Source organism: Triturus cristatus, chromosome 3_1 (assembly GCF_964204655.1).
Source record: "Triturus cristatus chromosome 3_1, aTriCri1.1, whole genome shotgun sequence".
Lineage (NCBI taxonomy): Eukaryota > Metazoa > Chordata > Amphibia > Caudata > Salamandridae > Triturus > Triturus cristatus.
The window spans coordinates 657,501,658-657,524,541 of record NC_140583.1 but is presented as its reverse complement, the minus strand read 5'-3'; the positions used below and the strand labels follow the sequence as shown (position 1 = coordinate 657,524,541).

Genomic DNA, 22,884 nt, shown 5'->3' with positions numbered 1-22,884 from the left:
CCTGTCTTGAAGGGTTTCCCGAACCTGTTAATAAATAGAAGTCAAACTATCAGTCAACTGTGACAAATAATCATTCATCAACACATTTGGTACATCATGAATAGGGCGTGGCTTAGGAATCCCCCAAATATTCATAGGCCTTCCGAAAACCACCTCATACAGTGTGAGGTCAGATCGTGAATGTGGTATCGATCTGATTGATAACAACGCCAAAGGCAGCACATCAGGCCATTTCAATGACGTGAAGGCTTGTATCTTAGCCAATTTAAATTTCAGAGTGGAGTTATATCGCACCACTTGCCCCGCTGATTGTGGGTGAAAAGCATCATGAAACTTCTGCTTAATCCCCAATCCTTTCATGACATATTCAACAACTTGCTCAAGGAAATGGGGTCCATTGTTACTCCATAAAACTCGACAAATGCCGTTTACTAAAGGCATAAACCACTACCAAACATACTTTAGGTAGTTACAACGCTCAAACTGTATGTAGTCCATGTGCAGGACCTCAAAAAGTGCGGTGGGTATTGCAAACCCTCCTGTTGGAGTTCGTGTTCCCTTTCCAGGATTATACTGGAGACAAATCAGACAGGACTGGACTATCTTTTTAGCCGTGCCGGCAATCTCCGGGTGATCCCAAACTTGCATTAGTTGCGTTGTTATTAAGGATGCTCCAACATGTGCCGTCCCATGTGCCATGTGAATTATGGGATGTAAATAGGCTGTGGGTAACTTCCATTTTGTCATTTCTTTATTCCTCCAACAGCCCTCATTATCCAATGTTCCCTCCTTGGACCATTGGTCTAATTCATCAACAGAAGCAGATTGTTGCATGTCCAGCACCTCTTGCCTGGCATCATGCCAACGCTCAGCCTGTAACTTAACTACACACATAGATGTGGTACTCCGCTGCATTGCAGTCTCACGAGCTGTGTAATCCGCAAACGCATTGCCTGCTCCTATTTTATCGGTCACTTTCTTGTGTGCGCTACACTTAACAATTGCTACTTTTTTAGGATAGGTCAAAGCAGGAAGGAGATTATGGACTAATTTCCCATGCATTATCTGTGTCCCATGTGAAGTAAGAAAGCCTCTTTCTTTCCAAAGTTTCCCGAAGTTATGCGCCACGCTGAAGGCGTATTGGCTATCAGTGTAAATGTTAACAAGCAAACCTGTACTAATCTCACATGCTCTTGTCAGTGCTATCAATTCGGCTGCTTGAGCTGACTTCTGTAGAATGCGAGCTGTCTCAACTACTGTCTGAAATGTTGTAATCACATAAGCAGCAGATGTAGTGCCATCAGGCAACTTTAGGCAAGAACCATCAACACATAGTTCTCCATCAACATTAGAGAGAGGCGTATCTTGCAGGTCAACACGACCCTTTGTTTGTTCTACTGTAAGGGATATACAGTCATGTAACTCTTGTGACTAAGACTGAGTAGCTGGAAGTGGCAATAATGTAGCAGGATATTTTCAATATGATATGAGGGGCCAAAAGTGTTAATTCATATCCTGTCAAGCAGGCACTGGTCAGATGCTATGCTTTCATTTGATTTAACAAGGCATCAACTGAATGAGGTACTAACACAAACAATCTATGTGACAAGACTATACCCTCACTCTGACGTATGGACACAACTGCACCGCTCGGAAACAACCAGGCAGCGCGTGATCAACTGGATCAAGGACAGATGAAAAATATGCACAAGGACGTTGTTTATCACTGTGTGTCTGTGTTAAAACCGAGAGGGCACAACCTTCCCTTTCGTGGACATAGAGTGTGAAATTCTTAGTGTAGTCTGGAGTTCCTAATTCTGGAGCATAACAAAGAGCTTGACGTAGGAAGGCATTTTGGCATTCAGTAGTCCATGGGAGAGGCATCGGAGTTTCTTTAGTCAAAAGGGCCAACTAGGGTTTTTTAATGTACGAAATGCTATGGATCCACTGCCTACAGAAGGAAGTAAGGCCAATCAATGCACGGACGTCCTTCTGAGGACGGGGCTCAGGAGTATCTAAAATGGTCTGAATGCAATCTGGTGTGAGTGAACGTCCCTCCTTAGACAGGAGGTGACCTAAATAGGTAACTGATGTCTACAATATTGCAATTTCTTCTGTGAGACTTTATGATGATGAGAGGCAAGGAATGAAAACAACAACAGTGTTCCTTCTTCACACTGTTCACGGGTGTCAGCCGCCAACAAGATGTCGCCGACATATTGAATAAGAGCCACCCCTTTTTGGTACAGGAAAGGAATCAAGCTGCCTTTTCAATGCCTGGCTATAAATGCTATGACTCTCTGTATACCCTTGTGGAGCTCTACAGAATCTGAATGATCCATTATTCAAAGTGAAGCCAAACAAATAATGGCTGTCAGGGTGAAAAGTTTTTGAAAAGAATGCATTCTTTAAATCAATGACACTAAATGTAGTAGCAGTAGGGGGAACCATAGTAAGAAGTGTCGTAATGTCAGAGACTACCGGATATTGGGGCACCACAATTTTGTTAACCTCTCGTAAATAAATAATGAATCTGTAAATTTTAGTATCAGTGTCTCTTTTCAAAATAGGAAGAATAGGGCTATTACAAACGTTATAAGGAACTTCTTCCACAACCCCCACCTTGATCAAATCCTGAACAATGTGTGTAAATGCTTCTTTGCCTTCCCGAGATATTTTGTATTGGGGCAATCGAGGCAACGATGCACCTTCCTTCACTTGAATGTGCACTGGTGGAATAACCATTTGACCCACATCGGTATCTGATTTAGCCCACAAAGTACTAGGTATGGATGCCAGAGCGATATCCTCTTTAATGAGACAAGTCCTCTCAACCATTGGATAGTTATCATTTAAGATAACACGCACACATTCTGGGGAACAATGTATTGTAGCACGAAAATATTTGAGCATATCGATACCCACAATGTTATCCGGCTTGTTAGAGGAAAGCAAAATTGGACATGCTGCAGTAAATTTATCAAGACTAAATGCAAGTGGCTGTGACAGTGGGCTAGATGTAGGTGCCCCATCGAATCCTATCGATGTTATCATTGCTCCAGACAGGGGAGCCCTAGGAACCAATTTTTTAGACAGAGCACTACGAGTAGCTCCTGTATCAACCAGAAACCGTTCAGTAGAGCCCAAGACTGCATCAACATAAGGACCTTTTTGATCTACTGGGACCTCATCCGGTGCCTTACCCCATCCTAGGCATTCCTATGCGTAATCAGAATCTGCAAGACCGTCAGCAGGAAAGTCAGACATTTGATATTGGTCTCGTCTATCAAAGGTATTAGAGTAATTTGGTCCGTGCTCAACTGCCTCAAATCTAGGACGAGTTCCTGTGCCGCCTCTGTTCCCAAAATTCCCTGCCGTCCTCTCATAGTTCCCCTACCCCGTTGATAGTGCTGACCTCGCAAAAGGGGGCATTCAGAACGCCAATGTCCAATTTCTTTACAATAAGCACACTGATCAGAAGACAAAGTTGATCAAGAGAAAGGGTTTACGCCAGGGGTATATACTACCCATCCGCCTCTACCACCACCTCTGAATGGTGGACCATATACTTGAGCCAACATAACTTTCATTTTTAAATCCTTTACCTTCTTATCCTCCCTGCCTTTTGCTTCCAATTCCTGACGCTCATAATACTGGGCCATAGGCAAAAGGGAGACTGGGGAAGGCGTAGTCCAAGAACTCTCGCTGGCCTTTAGGCGAATAGCTATTTCTGGCAACATGTTAGCGACAAATTTGTCAACTAACACATGCTTACTCGTGTCATCTGTCAATGACTGCCCACTAAAATCATGGAATGTCTCTTCAAATCATGTAAAGAAATCTGAAACTGACTCATCCGCTTTCTGTTGACAAGACGCTAACGTTGTCCAATCTATTTTCTTAGGGGGTATAAGAGTTTTCAACTTAGTCACACTAGCTTTTGGAAGATCTAATATCTCCTGCTGTGGTTTCTGCGCAGGCTCCCTGGCCGCATCTATTTCTTCTAAATGCACCCAAGTATCACCATATGCTACATTATCATCTATTTTCCGAATCGTTCTTCACATATCAGGGGGCAAAATAAGTCCAAAAAACATATCGATATCTGGCAAGGTCATAGTGCAGGAGCTAATGGCTCCTTCTACTTCTTCAAAGAAAGCGGCAGGATTTTTCTGCGGATCGGGCAAAGCCGCTTTAAGAGCCATAACATCCGCTCTACTCCAAGGAGTATAAACCCAATTATAAATAAAATATCCTTTTGCATCATCTGAAGCTTTATCTTCATCTGTTCCCGTACCCTTCAGAGGAACATACAAAGGCGCAGCTTCGCGCATTGGTCGTATATTAACTTCAGTACTGCTAAATCCATTATCTGTTTCTGGAGCTTCTACTATCTGTTCTGAGGGTTGGACTACTTGTACAGTTTTAGTTTTACCAGCTGCTTTTTCTCCGATTTTAAGCGAAATGTGTCATCTCATAATTTAACCACTCGCCTAATTAGATCAGGTATGTTTGAGCAAAGAAAAGTTCCATCACTTAACTGTTTGTAATCAGAATTTATATCAGTGGGCTCTAAGGTTGTAGAAAGGTTTCTAAAATTAAGTATTACTTCCCAAGCGAACTTCTCTGCAAAATATAACTGCTCTAAATCTTTCCACTGCTGAACCATCGCTACAAGATCTGGAGCAGAGGTAATCCCACGGGCTTCTTTACGAACAGTGGATCTGATAGTAGCTTTTTCGTCAATAGTTAGAGTAGAGCGAGTCTGTCGCCCATCTGACTTATCTTTGTCTTTATCATCCGAAGAAAGATGTTCTTCATCAGAAAGATTATTCTCAGGGGCAGAGGGAAACTTATACGGGGGCGGGGGTCAATCTAATAAGATGAAATCATCCTGAGGTTTATTAAGTATGAGATAGATGGGGCACCTAATAGGGTACTGGCCAGTCACCTCTAAACGACACTCCCTATCTTCTTTTTCTTTTATTACCTTAATCTCCTTAATTTTAAATTCTAGCACTTTTTGATATATCGTTTTTTGCTGTTCTTTGTCTGCTATAGCTGCTTCTCTATTTACTCTCTCATGCACTTCTATCTCCCACATTCGTACACAATCAATCATATCTTGTCGACTTTTCCTTTTAAACAAACACTGCTCTACACACTGAATCTTTTTAAAGTCAAATGACCCATTCACAGGCCATTGTAGATCAGGATCCTTTTTCGTATATTGGTTCCACAGTGTACTATACATTATGGAAGAAATACCGTATTTGACATACGTATGCCTATTAGGTGTCCCCTCTGGGGGAGCCGGCTGACTTCTTTCTAAATCCGTTTTGGTACCTCCAAGACAGCAACACAACCTACGGAGTGTGCTGGAAACAGGCATGCTACCAAGTTTTTGTAAAATATAACTTTTCCAAAATATTCAAAAGTGGAGAAAAATCTCCACATAACCTGCCTTTATCTTTTGCAAAAAGTAAATCAAACAAACAAAACCAGAATCTTGGCCAAGCAAATCAAGAGTGCCGCTTCAGCGACCTTACCAAACAAGAGTCTCCAACCTCCAACTGCCAATCTCTTGGTCGACCTAATGGTCACTGCAAAAATAACGCCAAAGGATACCTCAGTCGGACCGGCCAACACCTGGAGGGTCAAATCAAGAAAACCGGAAAAATCATTTTGGCTGCAAAGACAAGGGTCTCCTCATGCAGGACGTCTCCTCAGCAATATTCCACTATTCCGTCAAGGCCCCACGTGTCGGGCGCCAACTGTGGAAATGTGCCTTTTAATGAGTCACCCTTCTCTGTCCACAGGTCCGTAGACCAACAAAATAGAGATAGGCACTGAAGCTGGAATTCAAATAGCAAGTTTATTAATCACTCATGAGTGGGACTACGTCCACACAGCACTCTCAAGTGCTGCCTGAGGTAGTACATTAAATACACAGACCATGGTGCTTATATACAGAGTTTGTTGCAGAGTATGCATGTAGTTACAAATAGAAGGTACACGCCTACACAGGAATAGTTACAGCCAGACATGGACAGGTGGGTAATCACTTAGTCAGCAAAGTGGGAGGGAGAACAGAACTGTTTACAACAGCACAAATGATTGACAGTTACATCTTTAACCGGGTGCATTTTAGCAGCTACAGGCCTTTTCTCAGCACGTACATTGCTTTGGCTCAGTACAGAAGAAGTTAACTAAAGCTGAATAGAAGAGCAAGCAACAGTGAAGAGGGAAGAATTACAATGCTAACAAAATGGATGCCACAACCAAGATGGCTTCAGCTTATTCTAACAGAAATTATTTCAGATTTCCACATTATGACTTACATGTCCTCCAAGCAGGATGGACATTCTAAGGCAGGAAGCTTCAAAGGCCCTGCTGCATTTGTTATGTGACCTGGACCTTTCTAGATAGTAGAGGTGCCCACCCCCTTGTCCTGATTTCACTTTTTGGGGACAAGACAGGCAGGAAACGTTATTACATTAGGAGGTGCTCTTCAACAAACACTGAACGTCTCCCTTGGAATAGAGGAACTACTCCCCTGCAGTCCGCAGACATCGACAAGCAGAGTCCGGTCCACCGCCTTGCAGCTCTCCCGCCCGACCGACACCACAGATGACCAGGAGAAGGTCATCTTGCTCTGGAAGGTCAAATCTGTCTCCCCACCGAATGGGAAGACACCAGAACCAACCAGCGCCGTGTATTACCAACCCCCGGGGTACCAGACGCACTGAACACAACACCGACAGTGAGTGTCCAGTCCGGATCCACACTGCACCAGGACTTAGCAGCCATCGAGAGACATCAGCATCACTGAGACCCACTCTGAGAGTGACTCAGCTGCCTTGATTTCTCCTCTTCCAGCTGTTTGTCCCTGACTGCAAGGTGCATTTTTGTGCAGCAGCCCAGCCGACCTACCCATTCTGCTCCCGAGCCCCCCAGCCTGGGTCCTGACAAACTGGCTGTGCTCCAGTGCTCCAAGAGCCCATGCAACCTAAGCCCTTGTTTGGGAGCCCTCGGACTTGCCCACAAGTCCCCCTGTGCAGCTTCTTTCCAGGTGGCCTTCCTTCTCCTTAGCGTGCCAGCTACCAGCCTCGCCATCACCATGTACCCAGTAGAACCTGGGTGGTTCCCAAAGAACTGCTGGTAGTACTTTGAACCTTGGCCCACTACTATTCTGATCCCTGAAGCTGAACCCCTGAAACCGACTGTATCTACCTTATATACATCTTTGACTTTTCCTCCCATAGGACTGCATTGTGCATAAAAGCGCACAAGCTTAAACGCTTTACTTACCTGTGGAAATTTTTATCACAAAGTGTACTTACCTTGAAACTAAGTTCTTGAGTTTGAACTATATATAAAAAGTGTTCTTTTTCTAAATTGGTCTCAGATTTATTCTTTGAGTCTGTGTCTCATTTATTGCATGTGTGAGTACAACAAATGCTTAGTACTACCATCTGATAAGCCTAACTGCTCGCCCACAATACCACAAAAGAGAGTGTTAGTATTATCTGTTTTGGCCACATTAAACCAATTGGGGACCCATTGGATTCTCTACACAGTGTACTTCGTTTTAGTACACTATGTAGAAAGCAAGCTTCCTACATTTCAGTTTACATTTAGAAGCATTCAAGCATATCAGGAGTCTGGCCTTGGGTTCTCTCATTGGGGGATACTGTTAAAGTTGGAGCTGCCAAAATCATGATGGGTGCTACCTCCTGACAAGCCGACACTACAACAGCAGATGCCACCCATAACATACCAGTAACATCTGAATGGCCATCAACCCCAGTGCCAGACCCTCAACTTCAAGAATACATCACTATCCTGCTTCTCCCTCCCCTCCCCCCCCCCCCCCCAATGACAAAGTACTCACACCACAAAATCAAAGATCTAGTTCAGTATTTATCGAGCCAGGTTAAGAAAAGGCCCTCTTCTGGTTGAAAGTGATCCATATTTCTAAAGCCTTAGGGTCCGATTCACAGAACTAACTTAAGACACAATCCTAAACTTACTACCATTTTGGTATTCACAGAAGGCACTTACTCATTTTGGTATTCACAGAATGCACTTACTCATTTCGGTATTCACAGAAGTTAGGAGTCCTAACTTTAGGACTCCTAAATGCCTTCTGTGACTACTGAAAGTCTTAAAGTTAGGATTTTTCTCAGTTTAGGAGTAGTAAAGTTAGGGCTCCCTTGTTCCTAAAATCCTGCAATGGGACTACTTGAACTGTCCCCCTGAATGTGTGAAACTACTGAGGAGTCCTAAATGCTGTGCATTAGGATATAAAATTCCTATGAATGAAAAAGCTATTGTGTTTACATAGGGATTTTGACCCTCCTTAGTGTTGAGGAGAAATAGTTTGTCCTTGTTACATATGGCTAGGTCTGCCCTTCAAAGTTATGTTATGTAGATTTGTAGAATGCACTATCACCTCGGAGGATATTCTGGCACTGAGCAGGTGTGAGTATAGCCAAACCTATATATAGTCTAGTGGAAATATTCAAAAAGCCAGGTGTTCAGCTTCTTGCAGAATTCAAAATGGGGGGAAAGCCGGCTTTTATGTGTAGAGGCTTGACTGACGGATCTGGTTTTCCTGTTTGTCTGGAGTGTGTGCAAGTAGGAGACCAGACAAGTGGGAGTGTCTGGAAGGTTTGTGAAAGCAAATGTGATCGTTGAAGTATGCTAGGCCCGTGTTATGTAGTGACTTGAAGGTGTGGGTGAGGAGTTTGAATTGTGCCTGTTTGTATCTGGGGTGTTTGCTGAGTAACAGCTTATTCTTAGACTTCGATACATCACTTTTTTCAAGGAATACTTGGAAGTTTGAAAAGGATGTTTTATTTCGAAAAATAGCCAGAAGTAGCAAAATTCAATAACTTCATATGTGACACATATTGGTTTATATCTTTTGTTGTGGTTCACATAGTAAATAGATTGATTTATGAATCACAAATATTGAGTGGCCTTTCTGTGACCTGCACTGATTCACACAAGTTTTATTGGTTTACATGTACTATACTGGTTGGTATATAGGAACACTGGTTTGAGTAATCAATATGCAGGCTAATGTGAAGGTAAGCTACTTGCACAGTGGTTTGCATGACAAAGGATATAGTTTAAAGTGGTCAGTCTATATTCCCGATATGCCGGTTTATATCAACAATACACTGCTGTGTCTATTTAGTGCATTGGTGTATGCAGAGTAAATACTGGTCTATGTAGAGCACATTGTACTGGCTTGCAGGCATACTTCATTCATTTGCCTTCATAATAAATCACGTCCAAGGCATAATGTTGTGGTTTACATCCACACTTTAGTGCATTGCATGGATAATACACTGGTCCACGAATTCTATGTATTAGCTGAGATACATAATATATTGGTTTTGTCACATATTGTACTAGTTGTATTCATAGCACATGGACTGACATGCATATCATATCGATTTGCGAGAGAGTAACATATGGGTTTCAATGTTTAAGGAACAAATTCAAATATACATATTATATTTGTTCACTGTTGTAATGTACTGGTTTATGTGTGTAATATATTCAACCGACTGTGTAGTCTATTGGTTTGAAACCATCACATAGTGCTTTGTATAACTGAATGGTTTGTATGCATAATAAATTGTTTCACTTTTGTAATATACTGGTTTGTATGTGTAATATTTTGGTTATAATATACACTTTATTGCTTTGAAAGCATTACACGCTGGTCTGCATACTTGCCATACTAGTTCCCATACAATAATGGTGGGTTTGCATGAATACCATACTGATTTGCATCTCTAATATACTGGTTGACACACATATTTCTATGGCTTATGACCATGATGTATAGTTTCATTCTGGCAGGGCTAGACTGGAAACCCAGAGCAGTCCTGGCAAATTTTGTCAAAGCAGCCCCTGTACGTTGTCTAGTGAGCAAGCGAGCCTGACCACAAGTGGGGAGTTTGGTGGGAGGAGATTCCCCAAGAAACGTTGGGGAAACATTGTGCATTCTACAACACAATTTTCATTAAATATTCAATTGTATTAGCTTTTAAAGCATAGTAAGTGATGACCTTACAGTGCACCTGGATACCCAGTCATACCCAGTGACATTCTTATCGAGAATACAAAAAATAAGATGTCGAGCATCAAACATGAATTTAAATATAACCTAAGTGCACACATTCACTGTTAAGCACAGCCAAGAAGGTGAGAACACAATGAAAGTCCATTTTAAAGAATGTTATCATTGCCCACCTCAATAAGTGGGACAGCAGGGCCGACTTTAGCGGTGGTGGCGCACATTCGACAATAAATTTGTCCCTTTCCTCCCCAATAACCTCCTCCTCCACAGATTCATTCACTTTCACTTTTCAACCGTGCCCCTCATCTCACCATAGCCCCTCTCTTACATATATTTAATTTGTTTTATAGTGCCTCTCATACCAGTGTGGGGTGCTGGAGCACTTTACTTCACACAAACATACAGAGACAATCAGACGTGTGTAAATCAGTGTATAGATAATCTTACATATGACAAAGGTGACTACAAGGTGTAGGATTCAAATGTCATCCATACTGATAGGCATGTTTTAAGATTGCTTGATCTGAAAAAGTACAAACTCAGGATTCAAAATTTAACACAGTGGTTTTGTTTGGCTTTGCTAATAATTATGTATTTCTACCCAAACAAACCCTTTTAGGAAACAATACGATAATGAAAGACTGGGAAAAACATAACTTTCTAACCTTTATCATGCATTTTGCATGCAGCTATTTGATGGCAGTTCATTGCTCACTATGTTATATTACAATTGTAACTTATTAACTGCAAGTAACAAAAGGATCTCTAGGACAAAAGCACAAACACACAGAGCTATCTACATAAAATACAGTTCTGTCACCTGTATAGTATACGATCTTTGTAGCAGGCATGTTAACCCTCTGTGCTAGTTTATATGAGCCACAACTGCCAGTAGACAAAACTTCAATCCCTCTCCAGCAGGAACATCAATCATAAGAGTTATCTTTGCATTTTTATTGTTGCCTAAAAACTGCTGGATTTAGAAAGCACTCTGCAGCGGCTCTTTTTGAACCCCATAACAATTTACAAAATACACTGCCCCATAACTCAGCGATAAACTGGCCCCCAGTAAAAAAAAAAAAAAACGACCCCTGTGTTACCATAATCCAGTCTGGATAAAATTGTCGCCTGGATAATGGTTTGACGCACTTTGAGAGGAAAGAAACCCAAAAGAGGTTTCAAGCCTTGCAGAAGCCCAAAGCAGATCCCTGCCACAGCTTTCAATTGTGTATCGAAGGTAAGACCCTATCGATCCACACACTGAGGTTCTTTACTGCCTTTTTGGGCGAGGGAGCCAGTTTAAGACTATCCGGCCAGCACTGCTCGGACCACATATCCTGGTCCTTTCCCGAACAGCAGAACCTCGGACTTACTGGCATTAAACTGCAAGCAGTTTGCAGCCATCAAGTCCGCAACCTCTAGGAGGTCCTCCTTAAACTTTTCCAGGTTAACACTACATCTCTTAGAGAAGGCGATCACCAATTGGGTATCGTCAGCATACGACACCAGTGACATCCCTCTTCTTTTAGCCACCAACGCAAGGGGTTGCAAATAAATATTAAACAGTAGGGGTCTCAGTAGTGAACCCTGAGGCACCCCCTGTTTCAAGGCAAACTCCTGCGACTGAAAAGGTGGCACCAGGACCTGGAAAGATCTACCCTCCAAGAAGGACCGACACCAGGCCAGAGCCAAGCCCCTAAGTCCAATATCCTGTAAGCGCTTTAGAAGTATCTCATGGGGGTCAGTGTCAAAAGCGGCATTTAGGTCCAAAAGAACTAAGGCCGCAGAATCACTGACATCAAGGCTCCCTCGGATTTCTTCCGTCACAGCCAACAGAGCAGACTCTGTACTGTGGCGCGCTCGAAAGCCATTTTGCGAGGGATCAAGGATGACATTATGCTCAATGAACTCAGAGAGTAGTGTTCACATGAGATTCAACCAACTTAGCCAGAAAAGGCAGCTGGGAAATAGGGCGATAATTGCCCGGCTCAGCAGGATCCAGAGACGGTTTATTTAAGAGAGGAATGACTTTCGCGTGTTTCCACGCCACTGGTACAGATGCTGAAGACAGGGAGAGGTTGACCAAATCTAAGCTCACTGGAGAAATCAGGGCAAGAAGCTGAAGAGAGCGGGAGTCAAAGGGTCGACCGGCGAACCCGATTTGATTTTCAAACATAGGGTCTCGAAGTCAGTTGCCCACCCAGGGTCCAGAATCCCCTGACCCACCCATAGCACCCGACCAGGCAGAGGTGGGAAGGCTTTGATATATCTTCTCAACCTTGTTCACAAAATACCTGGCCAGATCGTTACACTGATGATTCGATGAAATTGGAGAGTCCCCTGATGCACCCACACTCTTCATGCCTTTAAGCAGAGAGAAAATTGTCTTAGAGGGGTTAGTGCTGACCGAGATTTTTTCGGCAATAAACTCTGCTCGTGCTCTCCGAATTAATTTATGGTAGAGCTTAATAGACGCTCTGTATTTGTTTTTCACTACCAAATCATACGAGCGCCTCCAAGCTCGCTCAAGCTGTTTACAATATTTTTGGGCTTTGGTCAACGAATCGTTGAACCAGGGGTTGGAGTGTCAACCAGTCATGAAAACGCGAATTTGCAACCTCAATGTCTGGTGGCAGCTGCGGCCTGTGGCTGGACGAAAAAAATGAAAGATGACTGATGTCCAGCTTATGCCAGGGATGTTTTAAAACTGGAGCAGTGAAAACGAGACCAGAAAATGATCTGTCCAGACCTGTGGAACAGGTGGCTGAACCTTCAGCGAGGTTAGGTTAGAAAATAAAGGGTCCAGTAAGTGCCCTGTAGCATGCGTATACTCATGCACACACTGAGTCAGCTGGTAAGCCTCTAGATCGGCCAGAAAACTGGCAATCTCCACGTTCCCGTCATTCTCAAGATGAAGATTTAAGTCACCTAAGATGGTAAAATTCGCTGCTCTACTAGCATGTAACATGACTTTATTCAATAAATCTTCCCAAAACACACAAGATGGTCCTGGAGGGCGACAAATAAGAAAGCCGGTAACAGTGAGGTTATGGTTCAGCACCACAAAAGAGGGGGGGGGGGGTTGATTTGTTTTCTTTTATGTATTTGGGGTGGGGGTGATTACGCCAACTTGCACCCTTTATCTATCCTACTAGGTTGGCGCCGATGGTCTTTTATTTACGTACTAAAGGTGGCTGAGGGGAACAAAACAATTCAGGGTTATACTTCGGTATATATATGCCTTAAAGGACCACAGACTCCGAACTTCGGTTTTGTCGATTTATTATAAGGCCAAAAACAATTGGATGTAAACACAACGAAGAATCAAATTATATAGGTATAGGAAGATCAATACAGAGCCGAGTCCACGAATATAGGTTATAACGCCCAAAAGACATAGGATAATAAACTCCAAAATCAGAACGCAATAAAGAATAGATGCAGAGTCCAGATCCCTTTTCATTAGGAGGAAACAAAAGCTTTCCCTACACTAGTCTAAATGGAGACCCTACCTAATTCCTCTTCTATCATTTCCCAAAGGTGTCAGCACGTGTTGACTTCCTAAGAAGCACTCACGTCAAATGGGTTGATTAGCTTAAGGCTTTGGAGATTGCTCTAAGATGCTCCTTCTCCTCCGAAAGCTAGCAGAAGTCTGGTCTCACTGTCCCTGCACATCATACAAAAAAATGGGGTTCGACTGATAATACGTCATCAGAAATTTTCCATTGCAACTTTGTCAGTGTGGTGATTTTCCAGCCATGGACATGATGAACCTTCTTTGTTCGGATGGCCCTGTTTCCCAGATAGGCCAGACACGGAAGGCATCCTCCCTTCTCGCTTTTCAGCCATCTTCATAGACATTCCAGGTATCTCCTTCAATCTAAAAATAATTAGTTTGCATTCCGGCACCTGCAGAAGGATGAGAACAATCTGTTTTTCTAACACAACATGTATTTAATTATTTATTTCTCGAGAGACCAAGGAGATGTGAAACTATAAACACTCTGCTACTTTGTGCCTAGACATGGGCAACTTAAACTAAACACAGTTACATGATGGGAATATAATATCATCCTGTTATTTTACATATACAGGAATGCACCCCAGCACGAGCACTTAGATCAAGCTCGGAACTTCTGCTAACCACCCCCAGGGTAAAAAAGGCACGCAGTGGAGGCAAAGCATTCTCTTACCTTGCTCCTGTATTCTGGAATAAATTACCCTTTCATCTACGCAATTGCCAGAATCTACCTCAGTTCAGAGAGCTGCTAAAAACTCACCTCTTCTAAATTTCTTTACTCTGATGCTCTCTGCCGTCCTAAGCGCCGAGATACCCTCATGGGTGATTCAGCGCTATACAAACCAATAAACTTCAAACTTCAATGATGATTCATATATGATCATACAACAATGATTTCACTATGATAAATGTTTAAATGATTCGACTAAATACATCTTAATATTCATAAAACACTGCAAACGATAAGAATACACATGAGTGCATTTTAACCATGAGTATAGTGAACCCCTACAATATAGAGTGCTGAAAGCGCTCTATGAGGGGCATGCCTTGAGTCCCCCTCCCTAAATCTTCCTTAAGCACCGGGGACCCCATCTCCTGTGGCCAATGTGAATTTAATTGGGGAGCAAGTATGCAGGACTTCTCCCCGAGCCTCTGAACACCCGGAGCACCCCATACCACAGGGCTGATCAAATATTTTGGGAGAGTAGGCCATAGCGGCCCCTTCCAGAGCCATAGTACCATATCCCCTGGGGCAAGTTCCTTTTTCGGGGTAGAAGGGGGGAAGTGGCTCTATGCTTCTTGCCTCTGACGCGAGCAGTAATGGTCCCACCTGGTGGGAGTAAACTTTTCCTTCTGTTCCCTGCCTGGGAATGTTTGGGTAAGAGAGAATGTTTGTTCCTGCTGGGGGAGCAGATCTGCTCCCTAAGGGCAGGAGCGTAGTTGTTGCTGTCTAACACCAGCACCCAGAATGGGGGGGGGGTGAATGCTAGCTGAGGAACTGGCAGGAACCGCAGGGCTCTACCCGCAGCCCTCAACATATTCTACAGATGTGAGTGCCCCGGGTGGGCACTGAGGTATCCACCAAAAACAAAAAGTGGACAGCTCCTTCAATGGGTGCTGGCGGGGGAACCAATAGGGGCTACACATAACATGGGATGGCCCCCCAAAAAAAGCTGTGGGTGTTCTGGGTGGGAACAGGACACCCACAGAAATATTAATAATACAATTATAAAAGTAGAAAGAAGCTGCTCAATTATTATTCAATGTACCGGGAAGGAGCGCCCCATAATGCCCCACGTGGGACAATTTAAATACATTTTGATCCATGGTGGTGCCCCAGTCTGGGCAGTGATGCCACCAGCATATTTTTTAAGTGGTGTGGGGGGCTGCAGGGAGTACAGCAGCCCACCAGAAATACTTAAAAAACCCAAACCTGGAGCTTTTGTTCTTCAGCTGGGCAATACAGGGACTCCTTGTGGTAGTTATTATGGCTGCATTATGCAGCTTGAGGAGTGTAACAGAAAGAGTCTGTGACTTATTTAATATTGTTTTAACTACAAATGCTTTATTTGAATTTTTATTAGCAAACATTGTAATGCCCCTTTGACAAAACCAACAGGCCTGCTTTTTATATATTGACAATGAGTCATATTAAAAAAACCTTAGAAAGTCACAGAAGAGAGGAGGAGCCTAGCGCGCAACCAAGATGGCCGCGTAGGTGCGAGGCTCCCGAGGACCTCCGCGACCTCCTGCATAAATCCTGACAGAATCCTGTCCTAGATGAGGGGACTGTATTTGTGAGCCCGAGCAGAGGTGACGCCCGTTTTCCGTTTTTAAATCGGACCTCGGACACCGGCAGGAGCATCGATTGAGGTTTGCGGCCTTCTCCACACCGGCCCCCCGTACTGGAGTTGTGGGGCGATCCGGACACAAAGTGAACAACAGCGGCGGGCGAGGCTGGGTGACTCGCGTACCCCGCACTTTCACTTTCGCTTTTGCGCCCTCCTTGCTGCCAGGCGAGGTTGGGTTGCGGGGCGGTGTGCGGTGGTGTGGTCTCGTTGGGGTGCCCTGCCGGTCCGCCAGCTGCGGTCCGTCCTGCGGAGCGGTGGTCGCTCCCCCCTGGACCCCTTGAACTGGATTGTCGGCCCCCCCCCTTTCTTGAGGAGACTGACTCGTCTTGGGGATTGAAACCATGTCCACAAAACAAGATGGCGATCGGGCTAAGATAAAATCGACCCGCCGTGGCGCGGCCCATCAATCCAACAGTATGGACCGCTACACCCTCCAGAAGGGATCCCCAGAGGCGCCGCGTAGGTCCCCTACGGGCCCGACTGATGCTTCCGCTCTGCCCACGGACCTGACCCTCCGAGACGTCATGGGCGCCATCGCCGAGATGAAGGCCTCGGTGGACCAGCGCTTCGACACTCTGGCGCAGAAGATTGACTCGGTCCTCGTGGACGTGGGCCTCGTGAGGGCTGATTTGTCTAAAACCAACGACCGGGTCGACTCTTTGGCCCACTCTACCACGGGCCTCACAACGGACGTGGCGGCCCTCCAACAGGAGGTGCGCAGGCTTGGCCAGGCGAGCGCCCTGATGAATCGTCGGCTGGAGGATTCCGAGGGTCGGGCCCGGAGGAACAACGTCCGCATTATCGGGGTGCCGGAGGGACGCGAGGCGGAGGCGGCGGATCTATTTGTTGAGGACCTGGTTCTCACCCATCTCTAGCCTCGGGGGCTGAGTAAATTCTTTGCGGTGGAGCGTGCCCACAGGGTCCCCGGGGGTAGGCCTAAGGTTGGAGCCCCTCCGAGGCCTCTCATCGCCCGGATCTTCAATTTTCGGGACAGAGACGCTATCCTACAGACTTCCAGGCTACAAGGGCCGGTCAAACTTGACAATATGGACATCAATTTCTATCCTGACTTCACTCCGGCAGTCCAAAAGCAGAGACTGAGCTTTCTTGGAGTTAAACGTCGCCTAAGGGACCTGAATCTCAAATATGCGATGCTTTTTCCAGCTAAGCTGAGAGTGGAGGTGGATGGCCACACGCACTTTTTTGATCGTCCCGAGGTGGCCGGGGACTGGCTAGACACTTTGCCCGGAGATCGGGGCCGGGGGGGTGGGGGGGGTGCGGTTGGTGGGGAGGGCCCGCCGGATCAGGACTGAGGGACTAATGGTAGGCCTTGCTCTGGACTGCGTTGTTGTCACTATTGACTGTTAGGGTAAGTTCCCCTCCTGTGGAGGTCGTGTGGGGTCGCTTGGGGGATCTCCCCCCTCCTCTGGGGGACTAGTTAGTTTTCTTATCTATGGGGCGACAGGCACACTGCACTTTGGGGGGGCTGTTTGGGCTCATGCAGGGGTGCAGGGTGGGGGGAGTTCTGTTGGGTTGGGTGGGTTGGGGTGGGGTGTGGTTCGTTTCTACCGCAAGGCAAACCCGTTATTGTATTGTTGTTTTTGAGATGCTCTGGGGGGGACAAATGATGGCTTCGTTATGTGATGGGGGGTAGGGATTTGACTTTGTTGTCCTGGAACGTTAACGGACTGGGTGATAGGATCAAGCGGGGTGTGGTCCTGCAGTATCTGAAACGGATTTCGCCTGATGTGGTCTTTCTGCAGGAGACACACCTTATTGGTAACTCCTTTTGTGCCATGAATCGCCGTGGCTTTCGCTTGGTGGCCCACTCGGGCTTCACATCAGGCTCGCGGGGGGTGGGCATTATGGTCAAGACCTCGCTCCCGCTAGAAATAGACGAGGTGCGCCATGATGAGAGGGGACGCTACACTGTCTTGGTGGGGAGGATGGAGGGCAAGGTAGTTGTCTTTGTCTCTGTGTACGTCCCACCGGGGCTACAGTCCACCACCTTTGCAGATCTGGGACGCCTCCTTCTTGACCTCCCGGGGGGGGCTTCTGGTGGTTGGGGGGGATTTCAATGCGGTGGCTTCTGGGACTATGGATCGTCATCCCCCTAGGGACCTCCCCCGGGCACAGGCGTGGCTAGCGGGCCTTTTGGACACACTGGGATTGGTGGACTGCTGGCGTTTAAAGCATCCCACCCAGCTGCAGTACACCTTCCATTCGGGTGCCCATGGTAGCCTCTCGCGGCTTGATTATGTCCTTGTCCCTGCGGCCTATGCTGGGAGGGTGGGAGAGGTGCGCCATCTGGCGCGGGGTATTTCAGATCATTCCCCGCTCCTGTTGCACTTGGGTGTCTTCCCGAGGGGAGAGGGCAGGGTAGCTCCAATCAATGCTTGGTACCTGCGTGACCCCACTATTCGTGCTGACCTGATTAAATCATTGCAACGGTATTTTGAGGAGAATGTGGGGTCCGTCCCGTCGGCTATCTCCCTGTGGGAAGCCTTCAAAACAGTTCTCAGAGGGGAGGCCCTCTCCTTTATCTCCCATGCCCGCAGACGCGCACAGGAGGAGGTGACCCGGGTGGAGGCCGAAATTACTGAATTGGAGGGTGGTCTGGGGAGTGGGGTGACTGACGCGGCGCTGCATGTTCTACACCTTAAGCAGGCGGCCTATAGGGCCCTCGTCACGGAGGCGGCCAGGGGCCTTAGCAGAGAGCAACAGGGGCGACTGTACGATGTGGGTGATAAGGCTGGCAAACTGATTGCGTGGTTGGATAAGAAGGAGAGAGCTAGTCGTGTGGTCCCGCTGATTGAGAGGATGGATGGTGTACGAATTACTGAGCCGGAAGGCATTGTTTCTTGCTTCGCGGATTATTTCCGCGAGGTATATTCTCCTGTCTCTCCTTGCTCGGAGGAGGATTCCCATGCCCTGCTGCGAGACATCGCGCTGCCCTCGCTTTCAGTGGAGGACAGGGATTCGTTGGATGCCGCTCCCACCTCGGATGAAATCGCCCTCGCCATACGCTCGGTCGCCTCGGGCAAGGCCATGGGCCCGAATGGCCTTCCTATCGAATTGTATAAGCTGCGACCGGATGTACTGGCACCTTACCTCCGCACGATGTTCCTTGCGGCCCGCTCGCGGGGCTCCCTCCCGCCGGACCAGCGTCTAGCTACCATCGTGGTTATCCACAAGGAGGGGAGACCGCGAGACCGGGTTACATCCTATCGGCCGATCTCGCTCTTAAATGCGGAGCCTAAAATCCTCGCCAAGGTGCTTGCCAACCGGCTGGGCGGCGTGGTGGGCGATCTGGTCCACCAAGACCAGTCCGGCTTTATTCCCCATCGCAACACGGCCCTTAACCTGCGGCGCTTGCACGGGGTGCTCGCGCGTGTTCCATTCGTGCGGGAGCCGGCCATCTTGGCGTTCTTGGACGCCACCATGGCGTTTGACACGCTCGAGTGGCCGTACATCTGGGCGATGTTGGCGAAATTTGGATTTGGCCCGGGATTCATCAGCTGGGTCAAATTGTTGTACTCTGACCCATTGGCGCAGGTGGTGGTGAATGGTCGAGTCTCGGCCCCATTCGTGCTGGGACGGGGCACGCGACAGGGTTGCCCCCTGTCGCCGCTCCTGTTTGCACTGGCCTTGGAACCCCTGGCGGAGTGGCTGCGGTGGCACCCTTCTATCCGTGGTCTCCGTTGGACCCCTGAGTATGAGGACCGCGTGTCCCTCTATGCCGACGACATCCTGTTGTACTTAGCCTCCCCGCGTAAATCACTGATTGTCCTGGTCGATGTTCTGCGCTCCTTCGGCCGTAACTCAGGTCTTGTCATCAACTGGGCTAAATCCTGTGTCTATGTGCTTTCCGGGGAGGCTCCTGTTCTCCCGCGGGGCTGCTCGATCCAGATTGCCTCGCAGGGGTTTCGTTACCTGGGCGTCTATATTACGCTGGACCCGGTGGCCCGCTACGAGCGGAATTTGCTTCCCCCCCTCCAGCGCTTGAAGGAGGACGTCGCGCGCTGGCGGCGCTTGCCGCTTTCGCCGCTCGGCCGGGCGGCATTGTTCAAGATGATGTCATTACCGCGCTTTCTGTACGCTCTCCAGAACTCGATGGATCTGGTCCCGGCGCGCTACTTCCGTGAGGTGGAGAGTTTGCAGCGCCGCTTGCTCTGGGACGGGAGGCCGCGTATAGCCCTGGCAAAGTTGACGCTCCCGTGGTATGACGGAGGGATTGCCCTCCCGGATATTAAGCGGTATTACTGGGCCTCCCAATTAGCTGCAATTAATCACGGCCTTTACGGGCCCGCCTTAAACCCGGCATTTGAAATGGACAAGACGCTCCTGCCCGGTGGCGATTACAATCGAGCGCTCTACACTAGCGTGCCCGATTCCTGCCTGACGGGACCCACGCGTGTCATGGTGCGAGTATGGCACGCGGCCAATGCAGCTATGGGATGGAAGGACCGTTTGACCCGGGCGTCACCGTTGTATGCGTCTGAGAGGTTGGGCTCCCTATGGACCTCGAAGGGCTTCGATAGGTGGGACACGATAGGCATTAGTACAGTGGGGGATCTCTGGACGAGGGGAGGATTCAAAGCATTCGAGACACTGCAGGCGGAGTTTCAGCTGCAGGGCAGTGAATACTTTCGATACCTGCAGGTCCGTCACGCACTGGGTTCTGTCTTCCCAGACGTGGCCGCCATCCCGGAGTCCTCCCCACTGGAGGATAGAGTGCTAGATGGCCACGTTCCGGACAGCACGATCTCCCTCATCTACAAGAAGTTGATTAATGACCGCTCGGGCTTACTGACTGGGCTCCGCGAGGCTTGGGTTGCCGATGGGTTGGAGCTGGACGACGAGGACTGGATTTCCGCGGTGGCCTCCCCGAAGGAGGTGGCCATCCCGGCTCGCCTTCGCTTCGTCCAGCTTAAGATACTTCACCGGGTGTACATGACGGGGCCAGGGCTTTTGCGTATGGGCTATGCCGAGGATGGATTGTGTAGGCGTGGGTGCGGTGCATTGGCGACTTTTTTACATATTCTGTGGGAATGTCCGAGGGTGGAGCGATTCTGGCATGGTGTGCATGAGGTCCTGCGAGCGGTTACGCATGTCGTGCTGGTGCCTGAAGCGAGGAGATGCCTGCTGAATGTGTGGGAACCGACCGACTACTCGGCTCCGCAGACGCGATGGGTGACGCTGGGTTATATGATTGCCAAACGTGACATCGCTCAACTGTGGGGATCCCAGAGGCCCCCGGCAGTGTCGGCCTGGAAAGAACACATGGATTGGTGCATGTTCCGAGAGAAGGTGGTGTATGTGGCGCGGGGTAAGCCTGGGGCGTGGCTGAAGGTGTGGGGCCCCTGGAACGCCTACCGCGGGGGTATTTGCGAGCCGCCGTTGTTGCCTCCCGCTTCACCAGCTCCGTCCCCCTAGATGACCCCCTCCCTCAATCCCGGGCACAGTGTTTTCCCAGTCCCGGACCTATTCCCCCTCCACTCCTTCGATTTTAGTGTATGGTTGGGGTCCCTCCATTTGAGGAGCATATATTGTCGCTTTTGCTCTCGGGTTGCCTTGCGGGTGTGGTTTTATGTTGTTGTGTTGTATAAAACGAAACCGTATTGTGGGCTCAGAGTCATGTGGCCCACGTTGTTGATACCTCCTGCTTTAGCGTCTCTGTAACGCCAAGTGCCTTATTGTATATATGTCACTTATTTCTGTCACTTTAGCGGCCGGCCGGAAGGTTGTAGGCCCATACCTGTATATATTTGAGATTGTAATAAACGGTTTCAAAAAAAAAAAAAAAAAAAAAAAAGAAAGTCACTGAAAAAAACAAAGGTTAAAGGCACAATTTTAGTTCAGTATTCAAATAAACTTTAGAAAGTCACTGAAAAAAACAAAGGTTAAAGTGAGGTTATATTAGGTGAAACTGTCAGTTGCAATGTAACATATAAAAATAAACAAACCGCTGAAATTCACCAGTTATAGTTATCTGAAGTAATTATAAATCTCTCAAGTAACTATAACTCCCGCCCTCACCATTCACTACTTATACTCTCACATATTACAACACTCATGACATCTGAAATAACATCATTTAAGACAAAATTGTGCATGGCAAGGGCTTGAGTTATAGTTACTTTTTTTTGTTTAAAATGTTATGTTGCAACTGACATTGTCATTTAACTATAACTCACTTTAACCTTTGTTTTTCTCAGTGAAATTCACCTAATTTCAGCCAATGAGGCAGAACGTGCCTAATTTCATTCTCAGAAAGTACATGTAATGCCCAAACAATTACACATAATTACGCGTCATTATGTGACGTGGCATAATGAAGTAATCTGAGGCATTTTGCATTACAAACAGTTGATTCTAGAGGTGGAAAAATAGCTGCATTATAGATAACACATGTTGGTGTTTCTAAAAATAGTGGAAAATACACCACACACTTTACAATATAACTTTACACTTTTCAAAAGGTCCCTTTAAATACACAGCAGTGGACAAAGTCATCGATTTGATACATGTTTACATATGACCCAGTCACATTGTCAGAGCAATAAAATACAGTGCACATATATAATGTGACTTTATGAAGTCACATTATATATGTGACTTCATAAAGTCACATATGCAGGCCCAGTTTCTTAATTGCATGCAACAAGGTGCATGCAATCCAAAGTCTTTGTAGATCTGACCTGTGGTGCAGAGGCAACTTTTAACTTGTGCAAGATTTCGACTAAAGTTGCTGGGCTGCGTTGTGTGAGAGGGAGACAGCAGAAAAGTGCCATATCTAAGCAGGAAAGTACCATACCAATTAAGATATGGCACTTTCCTGCTGTTTATCTGGCCTTGGTACACAGTCGGGTTGCCTAGTGCCACACCATAGAGCAAAACTGTCTGCATCA

General features: G+C 46.8%; 1 protein-coding gene and 1 long non-coding RNA gene across 2 annotated transcripts in view; one reads left to right on the top strand and one right to left on the bottom strand.

The window, feature by feature from the left end:
- Window positions 1-22,884, top strand: part of RASGRF1 (Ras protein specific guanine nucleotide releasing factor 1) — a 727,100-nt gene that overhangs the window by 693,149 nt on the left and 11,067 nt on the right. The gene's annotated exons all lie outside the window — the stretch shown is intronic.
- The window catches only part of LOC146860759 (uncharacterized), a 61,192-nt gene continuing 51,674 nt past the window's right edge, over window positions 13,367-22,884 (bottom strand). Inside the window, exon 3 of the long non-coding RNA XR_014978859.1 lies at window positions 13,367-14,008. This is a non-coding gene — a long non-coding RNA (uncharacterized LOC146860759). The remainder of the gene's footprint in view (window positions 14,009-22,884) is intronic.